Here is a 13,438-nt window from a genome sequence, read left to right on the forward strand (position 1 = left end):
GTACTGTGGAAACTTAAATAATAAAAATGAGACCTTGAAATTCCTCCCCTGTCCTAGTGTGACTGCGAGGGAGGGCGGTGACACTAGATGGATCTGATGGAATTGGAGCATTGTACTAAACTTTGCTGAAACTTATTGTTACAATTTCATTATTTATATCCAGAAATACACGGTGGCTTCCCAATGGACTTCTAGGGAAAAAAAAAAAAAAGCTGAATGCTGAGCACCGTGCCCCCTGTGTGTGCGTTCAATGCGCTGGCACCCAGTTACTGAGCTTCGGGCAAGGGGCAGGAGGTTAAAATATACAAACACATACAGACAGAGACACAGAGACACGGGTCATCCTTGAATTCCCCCAAGAATGCCCCCTTTATTGTATTCAGGGGCAGATTATATAGAGATAGCCACGCCCCAGCCAAACCCACCAGAAACCACTCTCCTGCCATCAGGAACTCCTGAAGGGCTCGTGCTCAGAGCAGCTGTAGGCACTCAGATCAGGGGCTTACAAGAAATTCAGGATCTGGGGTCTCACTGCTCCCAACAGCTGAAATTTCTTTAAATCTTTGCATTAGTTAAAGTAAAACATTTAACCTTTACTGCAAACATCCCCAAACCATTGCTTGAGCTATTAAGTGAGCTAACTCACGGGTACAGAGGAAGGGGGTATTCAGGCAAAGCCAAACTTCCATCAAATGCTCATGGACAGATAATACCTTTACTTGGGGAACATGGGTTTCTAGTTCCCAGGGTTAATGGCTGAATTGTGGAATTGGTATAGCTAGGCTTCTTGATCTTCCTCCACACTTCACGTTTGATGCCGAGTCTATACATTTCCCAACAATGCAATGAAGATATCATACAAAGAGAGGCAGAGCACTAAAAGATAAAGTTCAGAAATAAAATTATTTAAATCCACTTATATCATATTTAGTAAGTACATTACATTCCTGTGTTTTTATAAATTTATCTATTTGTTTCTTCTCATTTTCTTCTCTGCTCTCCTCTCCCTCTTCATATTTGTTTCTTCCTGGGGTTTTTTTTTTGTTCTGTGCTGTACTGAGCACACTCTCTTCATATACTATCAGTCTTCATTTGTTCAGTCATAGTGACTTTCTATCACATGAAATTAACTTCAATTTAGCAAATTATGGATTCTAGCTATAGACAATTCCCAAATAAAGACCATCAACACTATGGTTGTATTACATTAGGTTTGCTTATTATCAGCTTGAAAATATGCAAGTTGAAATACTGCCGTAGAAATTGGAGTGGAATTCGTTCCTGAGCAGTCTATAAGATCCTCAGTGGTTTTACTGTAGGAGTTTATTGACTCTCAACTTTTGCTTTTACTATTAACTCTCCAGTTGAGCTGTATTATAAACTCCCTTAGAAATACACTTCTCAAGGTACACTATATTCAGCTATGTCATCATGAAAATTTAATTTTCCATTACAAGAGGAAATGATATACGAGGGGAATACTAGGTTACACAGATTTAACAGATTTCGTTTCTCAAATGCATGGTATTCATGAAGAGAACGTGTAATGTGTAAAGCTTTCTAAACTTACTTAGCTGCACCTTCTTTCCAGTTTTTACAAAGAATATTTGGCAAATGTTTTGCCAAATGCTACATTATCCAGTTCTGCAAAAACAACTATTTCTAATGGTGACATTTGCATCATGTTTTCAAAAGCACCATGTTAACTATAAATTTGTTTTGAGGGGGAATAAAGGGAATTTGCCGATGCTGATTTATATCCAATTATAGTATTAGGACTAATGCTTATCTTGGTTTTGGGGTAAAGCATTCTACTAGTGAGATAATTCTAATATTCATCACTATGGTATATTCCGATAGAATGTAGACTAAAGCTTACTTCACAGATGTCTTCCACCTCAATGCTGTGTGTTGCTGAGCCTCCCTTGATCTGTTCCTGTGATGTTATCTGATGTTTGGTACTTGCACAGCAGGAAGCTCTGCTCTGTGACTTAAATTCTGTGACTTTGGAGAGGTGGTATTTCACTCACAGTGTACAGTTAACAAAGATAATGATTAACTCCCCGTGCCAGCGTGTGTGGTGTGGTTTGTCATATTAGAACCTGCACCTTAGGAGGTCTAGAGTACATAATGAGCCATGTGATGTCCCGCCTCTTGGTCATTTGCACTTCATACAGCCTCACGAGGGGAGCATTGCCGTCACTGACCACAACGTGGTGCTTTGCAGTAAATACGCGCATTGATGATATTTTACTCTTGAAAAGCCTATGGAGCCATTCTCTCTCTGTGGAGACAGATGGCGGGTTTACCAATGACCTACCTGGCTCCTGTTCCTCTTTCCACTTAGTGGTAATTCTTCTGCAGCAAAGCTGCAGTGTGCAGGAAACTACAACACTATAGCCAATGCCCACATTTACATGTGCACACGAAGTCATCACACGCTGTCACTGTGATCATGGGGCCACATGCGTGGGATGCTGACAAGTGTTTTCTACAGGCCTCAAACAATTAGTGAAACTCCACTATCCACATCAAATGTCTTGTTGTCCATACATCTCAAGTGTTTTAGTTTGTTTACTATTTAAGAGGGGGAAGGCCGTTTTACAGGAGACATTGTGTGACTGGAATAGGTAGAAGAAAAACCAAACTCATAGGACCCATACTTTCCCACAGTCAGACGCCTCTGCCGTCCACGGCAACTATCCGCTCTGCGTCTAGAAGGAACTGTAGTTTACGCAGTAACTCAGGTGCCAAAGACAAAGCAATAAATGCGTCAGCACCCTTCAAAATATATCCACACAGCCTGAAGCCTGATAGATGGAGGTCAGTAATATCTTTATATACAAACATTAATAGGTAGAATTTTTTTCTGAGATTCCAGAAGCACAAAGGAGACTGAAGAGCTGTGGTTTAATGACCTTTAGGGAAAGAGAGGGAAGTGAAGCTTCTGGCTAACTCACAGGAGGGAGAACGTGTGTGCACAGGGAACGTGAAGACTAGACTAGAGCACAAGTAGAATGACAAAGGAGGACAGTCGTGCAGCTGTGACGTGGGAGATGATCGCCTCCTCACGAAATATAGCTGCTCTGTTCCTAGTACAGAGACCAGCAGTGACACTGGACGCAGCATGTGAAGGATGCATCTTTTGCGTGAGACATCTCTCTCTCTCTCTCTCTCTCTCTCTCTCTCTCTCTCTCTCTCTCTCTCTCTCTCTCTCTCTCTCTCTCTGTCTCTCTCTCTGTCTCTCTCTTTCTCTCTCTCTCTCTCTCTCTCTCTCTCTCTCTCTCTCTCTCTCTCTCTCTCTCTCTCTCTCTCTCTCTCTTGTAAAGCTTCATTCTAGATTCCCTCCTCTTCCTGATGTCCAATAAATCATCCAGTGACCTCTCCTACTTTCCAAACAGCTACAATCCTGATGTTTCTCTCTCCACTGCTGCTCCGTCAGGTCCAGCCCTCGTTAGCCTTTCCCGGATGACTGAAGTCACCTTCTCACCTACTTGTCCTCCCATTTCATTTCAACACCTCTCATTTGGTAGACACGGTGATCTTTCTAAAATACGAATCTGATGCCATCATGTTGATACTCGGGCCCTGGCAATCTGTCACTCTAAAGGTGTGAGTCACGGACCAGAACAAGGCACGTGAGGATATATATTGTCTTGTTCCTCTTTTCTGGCCACTTAGTAAAATGGGTCTCACATATATTGTCATGTATTTATCTTTGAGAAGTCTCAGATATTGTAGTGGGAGCAGCGGGCTGCTTCCAGCCACCCGGCTTTCGGCCACCTGGCCAGCTTATGCCCCGAAATAACAACACACAAATTATATTCATTTAAACACTGCCTGGCCCATTAGTTTCAGCCTCTTACTGGCTAACTCTCACTTTTTGATTAACCCATATTTAGTAATGTGTGTAGCACCAGAGGGGTGGCTTACCGGGAAGATTCTAGCCTACGTCCATCTTGGGTCGGAGCTTCATTGCATCTGACTCACTTCCCTTCTTCCCAGCATTCTGTTCTGTCTACTCCACCCACCTATGTTCTGACCTATCAGGCCAAGCAGTTTTCTTTATTAATTAACCAATGAAATCAACAGATTGATAGAAGACCCTCCTCCTTCAAGATATCACTGTCTGGCATCAAGAAGCCCATATGAAATCAGCAGCACTATGTATCCTTCGGTGTATAATAGGAGCCCTCTACCTACTTCTAGGGCATCCTGTGTAATGTTCTCATGGCATCAGATGCATGTAACCACAACTGTCTCTGTTCTTATCTGTGTTCTTTCCTAGCCCATGAGTAGCTCTGCCATTTGGTGGCCTTGCCAGCTACTGACAGTATTATTACATATGAATGATGCAATAGTCTCACTTCTTGCTGTATGCACACCTTAAATACTTCCCTCACTTATATCACAGGTATGATTTCCAGAGCATGGTTTTATTTAGTCAATAACCAGTGAAGAGCCAGCATGAGCACAGGACTAATGGAAGCATATACATTTGCTCCTCCCTCTCCCAGAGGGATTTCATGTTTAAAATGCTCGTCCCTTCCTTAGGTGAAATAGTGGAGGCCTCACCCAAACCGAGGAGAGATTCGGTGACCCCACTAAGTCTGCTGGAGTTTAAATCTTCACTCAGGTCACCCCTGTTCGACTCTGATCAATGTCACCTCTGTAAAACAGGGGAGCAAAGTTAGTTCTGAGCTTAGAAGCTACAGAAGGGTCACATCTGAGTTGTTTAACTCATACAAGGAAGAGTTTGTTGGCACTTCTGCAGAACCAGCCTAGGACCGTGCAGAGACAGATGGAGGAAGAGAGAGCGTTGGCCACCGCACATCCAGTGCAGTTTTCCTTAGGCGGCAGCTCCACCCAACCTGCACAGACAGGGCTGGGAGCCTTCTGTAGGGGCTTCCTTTCACTGGATATGTATATACTACATAATGCCACATCTCTGCTAAAAGCAGCTCTACCCTGTGAAAACGGAGGCAGTCGCAGGCAGACACAGAAGGCCCATGTGGCTCACAATATGGTAGATCTTACAACATGGCAATTCTGATATAAAAAAGAATGACTTTAAAAAAAAATAAATGTTCATCATCAAAAGGGATGAACCTGTAGGAAATGGTAACTGTTAAAAGAAGACCAAATTTAGACCTAGCATAATTTGAGAAACCCTTTTGTTTAACATGCATTATTTACATATTAAAAGTCTTCTTTGGGAAGGCCAAAAGTACATAATGTGAAATAGAAATGAAATAATTAAATTTAATAGTTAAAATTCTCATAAAGGAAAAAATATAATGCAACATTAGTTTTTGAAATCTCATTGAAGAAATTACTTAACAAATGTAAAACCTACAGAATTTAATAAAGCCTCTATTGTGGTCTGCAGAATGCAGAGACCAACCAGGTCCCCTTGTTAGTCTTCATAAAAGAACATCAAATATATATTCTTTGTAGCTCAGTGAAGCTGCACTTACACTGTTCTCTTTGTGTGTACTTCTTTACATATTTTTTTTTTTTTTTTGGTTTTTCGAGACAGGGTTTCCCTGTAGTTTCTAGAGCCTGTCCTGGAACTAGCTCTTGTAGACCAGGCTGGCCTCGAACTCAGAGATCCGCCTGCCTCTGCCTCCCGAGTGCTGGGATTAAAGGCGTGCGCCACCACCGCCCGGCTTCTTTACATATTTTAATTCTTATACACGTGTATGTATTTATGCATGATAGCACACATATATATCAAATGCAAGGATATATACATCAGCAATACAAAATGCATATGTGTTATTTCTCATTCTGGATTCAGACTGTGATTCTAGATTGGAATATTATTAAACAGAAAAGCCTATTTCTTTTTCTGTTGCTGAGTAAAGTATCTGACAAGATGCTTACAGGGATTGATTTCTTTCACATTGAAGGAGTGTCCATGGTGGTGCAAACCCTAGAAGGACTGTGTGGAAGCCCCTGGTCATACCGCGTCCTCATTCACCAAGTAAGGTTTGTCCATCCCTTTGTAAATCACAGTCCCTTTGGAGAGCTGGACTTAGGATCACGGAATCATTTGCCTCCTGTCCGCAGCACCTGCTCTTGTTTCAGCAGGATGTGATGAGCGCTTGCTCCTTTAAGTACAATCCAGGACACCGTGCTAGGGAATGGTGCTGCCCAGAGTGGACCAGTCTACCTGCCCCAGTTGTCCTGACCAAGACAGCCTTTCACAGGAATCCCAGAGGCCTGCTGCCCTGGTGATATTAGATCTCAGCAACTGGACAGTTGAGATTAACCATCGGGGCCACCAAGCAGCCCAAATAATTGGGCTTTTTCACATCCAAGTAATGCTGGTTACAGAAAAACCATTTTTCTTATTAGACATTCTGTTTCTCACTTTTTCAGTTTACTCTGAAGATCTTACAACAGTCCTAACTTTGTGAAAGAATAAGACAGCTGTTTCTGTCCCTGATTGCACACCTCTCTCCTTTATCCACTGTCTCCCTTTGATTTTGTGGAACGATCGGGACAGTAGGATTTGAGACAGGGTTTCGCTGTATAGCCCTGGGTGCCCTGAAACTCACTATATATATACCAGGCTGACCTTGATCTCACAGAGATCCTCCAGCCTCTGTCCCTGGAGTGCTGGTATTAAAGGCATATGCCACCACCATCTGGCTTCACTGTCTTTTTTAGGTCTGTAAGATCTGCTCTTACCTGGGAGCATTGATCAGAGCTGATCCAAAGTTAAGAAGACGTAGAAACTAAGTGCCAACGGTCAGCTGTCCCTTTTATCACCTAAGACAGCCTTCTATCTGAGATGTATCATAGGCAGAGCGGATTTAAGCAAGGACCACTGGGAGCCTCATAGATCACAGAAGTTCCGGGTGGGAACCTGGCTGTGCACATCTGACAGAAATCATCCTTTGTATGTGATGCCCTCCTGGGTTTCTCTTGAGGATCCCTCTTACAGCTGCAGAAGATCAGTCTTGCATCGCCAGCTCCAGTTGGGTTTTCTTACTTCTGTTCCTACTATTCTCAAACCAAAGATAGCCACACCCAAATGAATCTGATTCTTCATTTCGCCAGGCTTCGCCCATCCCTATGTAAACCACAGTCCCTTTGGGTAGCTGGACATAGGACCACTGATTCATTCGTACATTGTCCTTGACACCCTGCTCTTGTTTCAGGCCCTGCTGTCTCCCTGCTGGTCCTTTCCTCCCACTTCTCACAGCTTGGGTTGCCCTAGATTTGTAAGCAGGCTTCGTGACTGCGTTTTCTTCCCACTAAAGTTGATGCTATCCACTAAAGCGCAATTAATTTTACTAAATTACTTCTCTGCTCATGTTAGTCCCCGATTTAAAAATCTCCGGTGCCTTGTTATGGCTTAAGGCAGTGGCTTCCCAGAATGTTAGATATGACAGAGCAGTAAATAAGGCAATTAAAGGAAATCAAAACTAGAAAACAATTAAGGTAAATCACTTATTATTCATATAGAATATGAATAATACATTTTTTCCAAATGGCCATCTTTGCCTTTAGAAGATGGCAGTCTAAACCTAAAATGTGTGATAACTTCAGACTAGAACACAATCTGAAACAATGAAACAGTATCACTCAGGGTAAAGTACCTCATATGGGAAGCTTAAACACCAGTCCCAATTATCTCCATGCTCCTCAGACTAAGACATCACAAGATTTCCTGCTGAGACTCTGGCTTGGGAGAGAAGTGAGCTGCAGGGAGCTTCCGTAGCACTGAGTGTCTCTCCAGCCATTTAGCTTCTTATTCCAAACATGGCTGAGCTCTGGGTAATCTTGCTTCAGAAGCAAGTTGCATGTTGCTCAACTTCCTCAGGACTCAGAATCCTCCACTGTCCGATGACTAGGTGGGAACCAATCGGGACGTTCTTTCCAGGGCTATTGGTTGATTGACCTGCTCAGTGGTGGGAACTGTTGTTCATTTAAATCGGGCTGTCTGTTTCATAAACTCAATTTAAAATGCTGTGGATTAGAGGCAGGCTTTTTGTCATCGGAGAATGAAGAATAACTCAAAGAATATAGCCCAAATTCCTTTTACTGCCTTCTAGTTAGCTTGACACCTGCAGGGAATAAAGCAGACCAGGGTAACAAAACCTCCTGCTTCACACTCAGCAATTGGGTGTATGCTGGGGAACATAAGAGAGTACCTGCCCTTAGGTTTGAATTATCTATAAAATGCTGCTGGTTTAGATCCCATTGGTCTTGGATTTATTCATCACAAACTATACCTATCCTTCTTGCCTCAACGTAGAATTCAAATAGACACAGCCAAGACAGAGGAGTCCACGAATCACTTGATCCTATCACTTTATTTTAGTGGTTGGTTTGTTTTTATAATGAAATTTATCAAGCTTGGGGGCTGGAGAGATGGCTCAGAGGTTAAGAGCACTGACTGCTCTTCCAGAGGTCCTGAGTTCAATTCCCAGCAACCACATGGTGGCTCACAGCCATCTATAATGAGATCTGGTGCTCTCTTCTAGCATGCAAGCATACAGGGAAGGAATGTTGTATACATAATAAATAAATAAATAAAAATTTATCAGGCTTGGGATTCTGCATCTGGGAGGATGGACATGATCTGGTGAGTCTTGAGGTGGAGACTTCAAAGGCCACCCAGGAGAAGCCAAACGAAAACAAGAGCAGAGAAACACAAACACAGGGATTAACCTGGAAAGCCTTACCTCCAGAGTATCAGTTACAAACCCACCCGAGTTCCTCACTCTGAGAGACTCCGCTGTGTGTATGTGACGAGATGAGAGAGCTTCATATACCAGACTGCGATGTACCCACATCCATTTCCCTTACCTGACAGCCAATCACCATCTCAGATACATCCCATCATAACTGAGAATTTCCCAAATACTTCTTTGATATTGACAACACTATTAAACTGACAGATGGGCTCATAACAGGAAGCCTTTGTCCTTTCCCACTTTACATCTCTCTGACAAGTCATTTCGAGTTCAAAAATAGAATTCCATCTCGGTGTCTCCATGCTGACCACATATCACATCTGGCCTTGACAATGTCATTTTCTAGTGCGCTGCGGATCCAAGTCCCCTGGCTTCTGTGGCCAAAGTGGAGGGTCTTCTAGGTGGCTGTCTGCAAATACGAAAGTGTCATTCTCACTTTAGGAGTGGGCAGGCAACTTGCTAGCCATTAGTGATGCTTGACTGAGTGCCAGGAAGAAGCCATTAGCTGGCGCATTGCTGGGAAGAAGCCATTAGCACCCAGCTGCCAGGCAGGGTTTAGAATGTGGAGCACCCCATATATTCACAACCTAGAAATGGCGCTCCTCTCCGTGTACGGCAGCTGGCTTGGGAAGCATGAGAGATGGATTTCCCTCTATGCTCGCTGTGGTGTTTTAATTCCTAGGACACGGAAAAGGTAAAAGAAAGGGGGAAATGCAGTTATGTTCCCAAACATTCTTTCTGTGGTGTTTTAATTCCTAGGACACGGAAAAGGTAAAAGAAAGGGGGAAATGCAGTTATGTTCCCAAACATTCATTTATGTGAGGTTGCATAGAAAAACAGTTTTGTTTTTTATCATTGTGAGTATACAGAAATAATCACTTTGGAAGTTGCTTGTATACCAATAATATGTTTTACCCATGACAAGATTTTTGTTAAATACAAACCTATACTCTAAAAAGTTGCTGCAAGCAAATAAAAATGATAATGACAATATTTCAAAATCTTAGGGCCATAACCCCCACTCCTATTCAGAAGATGGAAGGTTTTGTCCTCCAGGTCTGTGGTCTCATTGACTCAGGCATTTCTAATGAGATTCGGGGGCCCCCACTTATGAGCATTCTTTTGGCTACTGGACCCTCCTTCTAGGCCTTGATTATCAGTGTTTCATACATCTTGGTCTACTTTGCTCTCTCTGTTTTGGTCGGGTCCTTCACTACCTTCTCTGTACCCACAACCTTCTCCAGCTGTATCTGTCTGTCTCTGCTGCCCATTGGGCTGGCAGTAAGGCAATGAATGGAGTTATGTACTGATTGTGTAGATGGCACTTTATAGTCTAGGTTCCCACGCAGGCATTGACTACAATGTGCTCAGTTCAAAATGGTGGTTCACCAAAAGGATACAGAAGTCCTTTGCAGAAATCCAGAAGGCATAACACCTGCACCAGAAAAGGTGGAAAGCAGCCCATGTTTGCTGACCTTTGCAACAGTGGTCGAACTTGTCTGTATTCCTCGTATTTTCTGTTTTTCTGACGGCTACCAACTTAGTTTCTTGTCCTCTGCAAGGAAGAGAACGTGGCCCATGCCAGCTTCTTGTCACCAGGCTAGAGTTAGACCCAGTCTGTCAGCAGTTGTCCTCAGCTCAGGAGAATCACATTCGGTCTCATCAACCGTGCAGGAGCAGCAAGTGGCCTCATGTGTACAAGCATTCCACAGGCTTGAGAAGGAGTGGCGGCCCTTGAGCAGGTGTAGGCATGCTACCCAGGTGGAACATATATGATTATGGCCAAGAGCCATGATCTTGCTCCACTGCTGTGTACCAGGTTCTCCAGTCACAGAGTGCCCCGTGTATGTCAACGCCTGAACTACAACTGTAAGAGAAACAACACCATGAAATCGTACATTTGTTTTATCTCTTTAATCCAACACCCTGCTTTAATATTGCACCGAGAAAATGCAACAAGCATATACTTGTTTCAAGCCTACTGCGCACAGTGGGCTTACAAAAACTTTGGCAGTAGAAGTTTGGCATTCTGCAGGACGTAAGTATTGCATTTGTGGGCTGACAGATGAAATATAAACATCATGTAAGAAAACTTGTCCCACATAGGAAACCTGGAAAATGTGGGTCAGAGCCAGAAGGAACATAGGGGTGAGTATCTGAGTCAATTCATTATCGATCCCCAGAGGACCAAATTAAGGGCACACTGGACTTAGGAACTTGTGGTCAAGATTGACGTTAGGAAAATGTAATTCCTGTGGACCAGAGAGAGAGAAGCCTTCATTCCCAAACAGGCAGCTTTCAGTTTCACACTGCGGTAACTTTAACAGCCAGGGGCTGCACAGGCTCACAACCGCTGCCAGCTTCACACACAGCCCAGCCGTCTACACCCCACCCACCCCCAGCTTCCAGCCTTACACACAGCCCAGCTGTCTCCTCCACCCCCACCCCAGCCTTCTAGTGGACCCAGGGGTTTGGATCTTCTTTGACACTGTATCACCTCTAATGCATTCAAAACTATGCAAAGTCAATTTTTATTTTTGAAAAAGAAAACTCGTTTTCTACTCTTGTCAGCGTCTAGCAACCTTGAAAACGTTTCTCATTAAAGATGAACGTGAATGTTGACTTAAAACGGTTAATAAAAGAGAAGCTGCAGTGTTCTCTAAGTCACTGTGTATTGAGTATGTATTTATGGGCTAAATCTGAGAACTGCTTTTGAACTGCGACATTTTAGTCTCAACCAGACATGAGTCTTATACTGAAACCACTGGACATTACCTCTCATGAAGCCTTATCACCTTCAAATCCAAAGCCTTATTAAAATTTGCCCTGTCCAAGTATTTTTATACAATAGGAGTGCTGACAATGTTGAGAGACTTTAATATAACTGAAATATACTTATTTCAATAAGTATTATAACCTGGCAGTCAATATAAAAATATTTTAGTGGAGGATGTTATAGAACATCTTATCATTAAGCCTGAAACAAGCAAATGCCTAGATGACAAAGGTGATCCAGGCACAAAGGCTCCAGGAAAGCTATGATGGCACAGCTGTCCTTCCAGTGCAGAGGAGACACAGCAGAGAGCCCAGGGATGTGGAGTCAGCGAGCTTGTCTGATGTCATGTCTTTGGGCAAGAGGCTGCTGCATTATCTTTCTATGGCTGCCATACAAGTTATATAAAGTGGGTGAATTAAAATGAAAGAGTGTTCTTTAACAGTACACGGTCTTTGTTTTCTGGTTTCTTTTTTCTTCTTCTTCTTCTTCTTCTTTCTGGTAGTTGCTGCAACTGTTGATGTCTCTCGGCTTACATGTGCATCTGCCTCCATCCACATAGCCTTCACTGCAGCCCCGTCTTCTCGCTCCCCTTTGGATATGGAGCAGATGTTGAATTTACCCAAATGCTTTCACCACCACTCTTGCTTTTATTAATCTAATGACTGTGTTCTGAGATTTCTGATAGACATGAGTTTTAGAACCGCCAACTCTGTAAAGTTGCCTTCACTGTGCATTATGTGTACCAAGAATATTTGCCCTCCAAATTGTTCCAACGGGTCAGTTGATAAAGCAAAATGCTTAGAACAGGGTTTGGTATATGTAAGCAGTGTGGCGTGTGTGTGTGTGTGTGTGTGTGTGTGTGTGTGTGTGTGCACGTGCGTGCGCATACGCGTGCATTCTCGCCCTCATTAGGCATTAATGATAGCAGTTGAAAGATCAGCTTTGCAGAATCCATGTCAATTTGTTTCTGTTGTGGAACCATTGCCAGTGTGCTCTTAGGCATATCTGTCCCTCAAGCACCAGCCATTTCCCTCCCCCTCCCCTTTACCTTCAACCCTCTATGTTTGTTTACTTACCTACTTATTTACTCTTTGTGTCTTTCACATCAAGCATCTCGATCCCATTCATCTTTACTTGCAAGTGTTCATTGCAGAGTCATTGGCCTGCTTAAAAGTCTCTGGTTTCTGCTACACTCTGTCCTGGGCCCTCTCTGGTACTCTCTTCAATATCCTATATCTCTCTGATGCTGTGGAGATCCTGCAGTTATGGGGTTGCAGGACTGGCCCCTTCATATGCTCCAGCAGATCAGAGATGAGGTAGACATTGGGTTGGGCCAACTCATAGCCCTGGTTCTGGGCCTGGTTAGGTGTAGGGGTTGGTCAGCCTGACAGCCACTCCCCCATCCTCACCAACAGGGTGAGTTCTCCAGCCTTGCTCTGGCCAGTTTCACTGCATGCAGCAATGAGCAGGGGGCAGGACCAATTCTTCTTTCATGCCCTCAGGTACAATTCTATCACCTACAGCTCTATTGTGTTGTCCAGGTGAGGTGCAGGGCCCATGCTCCCAAATGTTGCAGCTGATGAGGGGCAGGGACAGCTCACCTTCTCTTATGACCTCAAGGCCAGCTTTCCCAAGTGCCACAGGCAGAGATGGGTATGGCATTTCTCTCATAATCCTGGCCACCATATGGCAGATGGGAGGGACGGGACCTGTTCTCCCATTGCTGTCCTCAGGGACAGCTTACCCATGCCTTTGTGAACAGGCTCAGTTCTATTGTGCTGCCCAGGCAAGGTATGGGACTCTCTTCTTACTACTGTGGCCAGTGAGGTGCAGGACCAGCTCTCTCTAATGTTTCAGCTGATGAGAGGTGTGGGGCCACCTCTGGGCATCCCTGTCCTCTTTGCCTTCAGTGGTATCAGGAGTCAAAGACATCAACACAGACTGCAGCTGC

General features: G+C 43.7%; 1 protein-coding gene across 1 annotated transcript in view; it reads left to right on the forward strand.

The window, feature by feature from the left end:
* Window positions 1–13,438, forward strand: part of Xkr4 (XK related 4) — a 314,653-nt gene that overhangs the window by 97,794 nt on the left and 203,421 nt on the right. The window lies entirely within an intron of this gene.

The sequence above is a fragment of the Arvicola amphibius genome, chromosome 11 (assembly GCF_903992535.2).
Source record: "Arvicola amphibius chromosome 11, mArvAmp1.2, whole genome shotgun sequence".
Lineage (NCBI taxonomy): Eukaryota > Metazoa > Chordata > Mammalia > Rodentia > Cricetidae > Arvicola > Arvicola amphibius.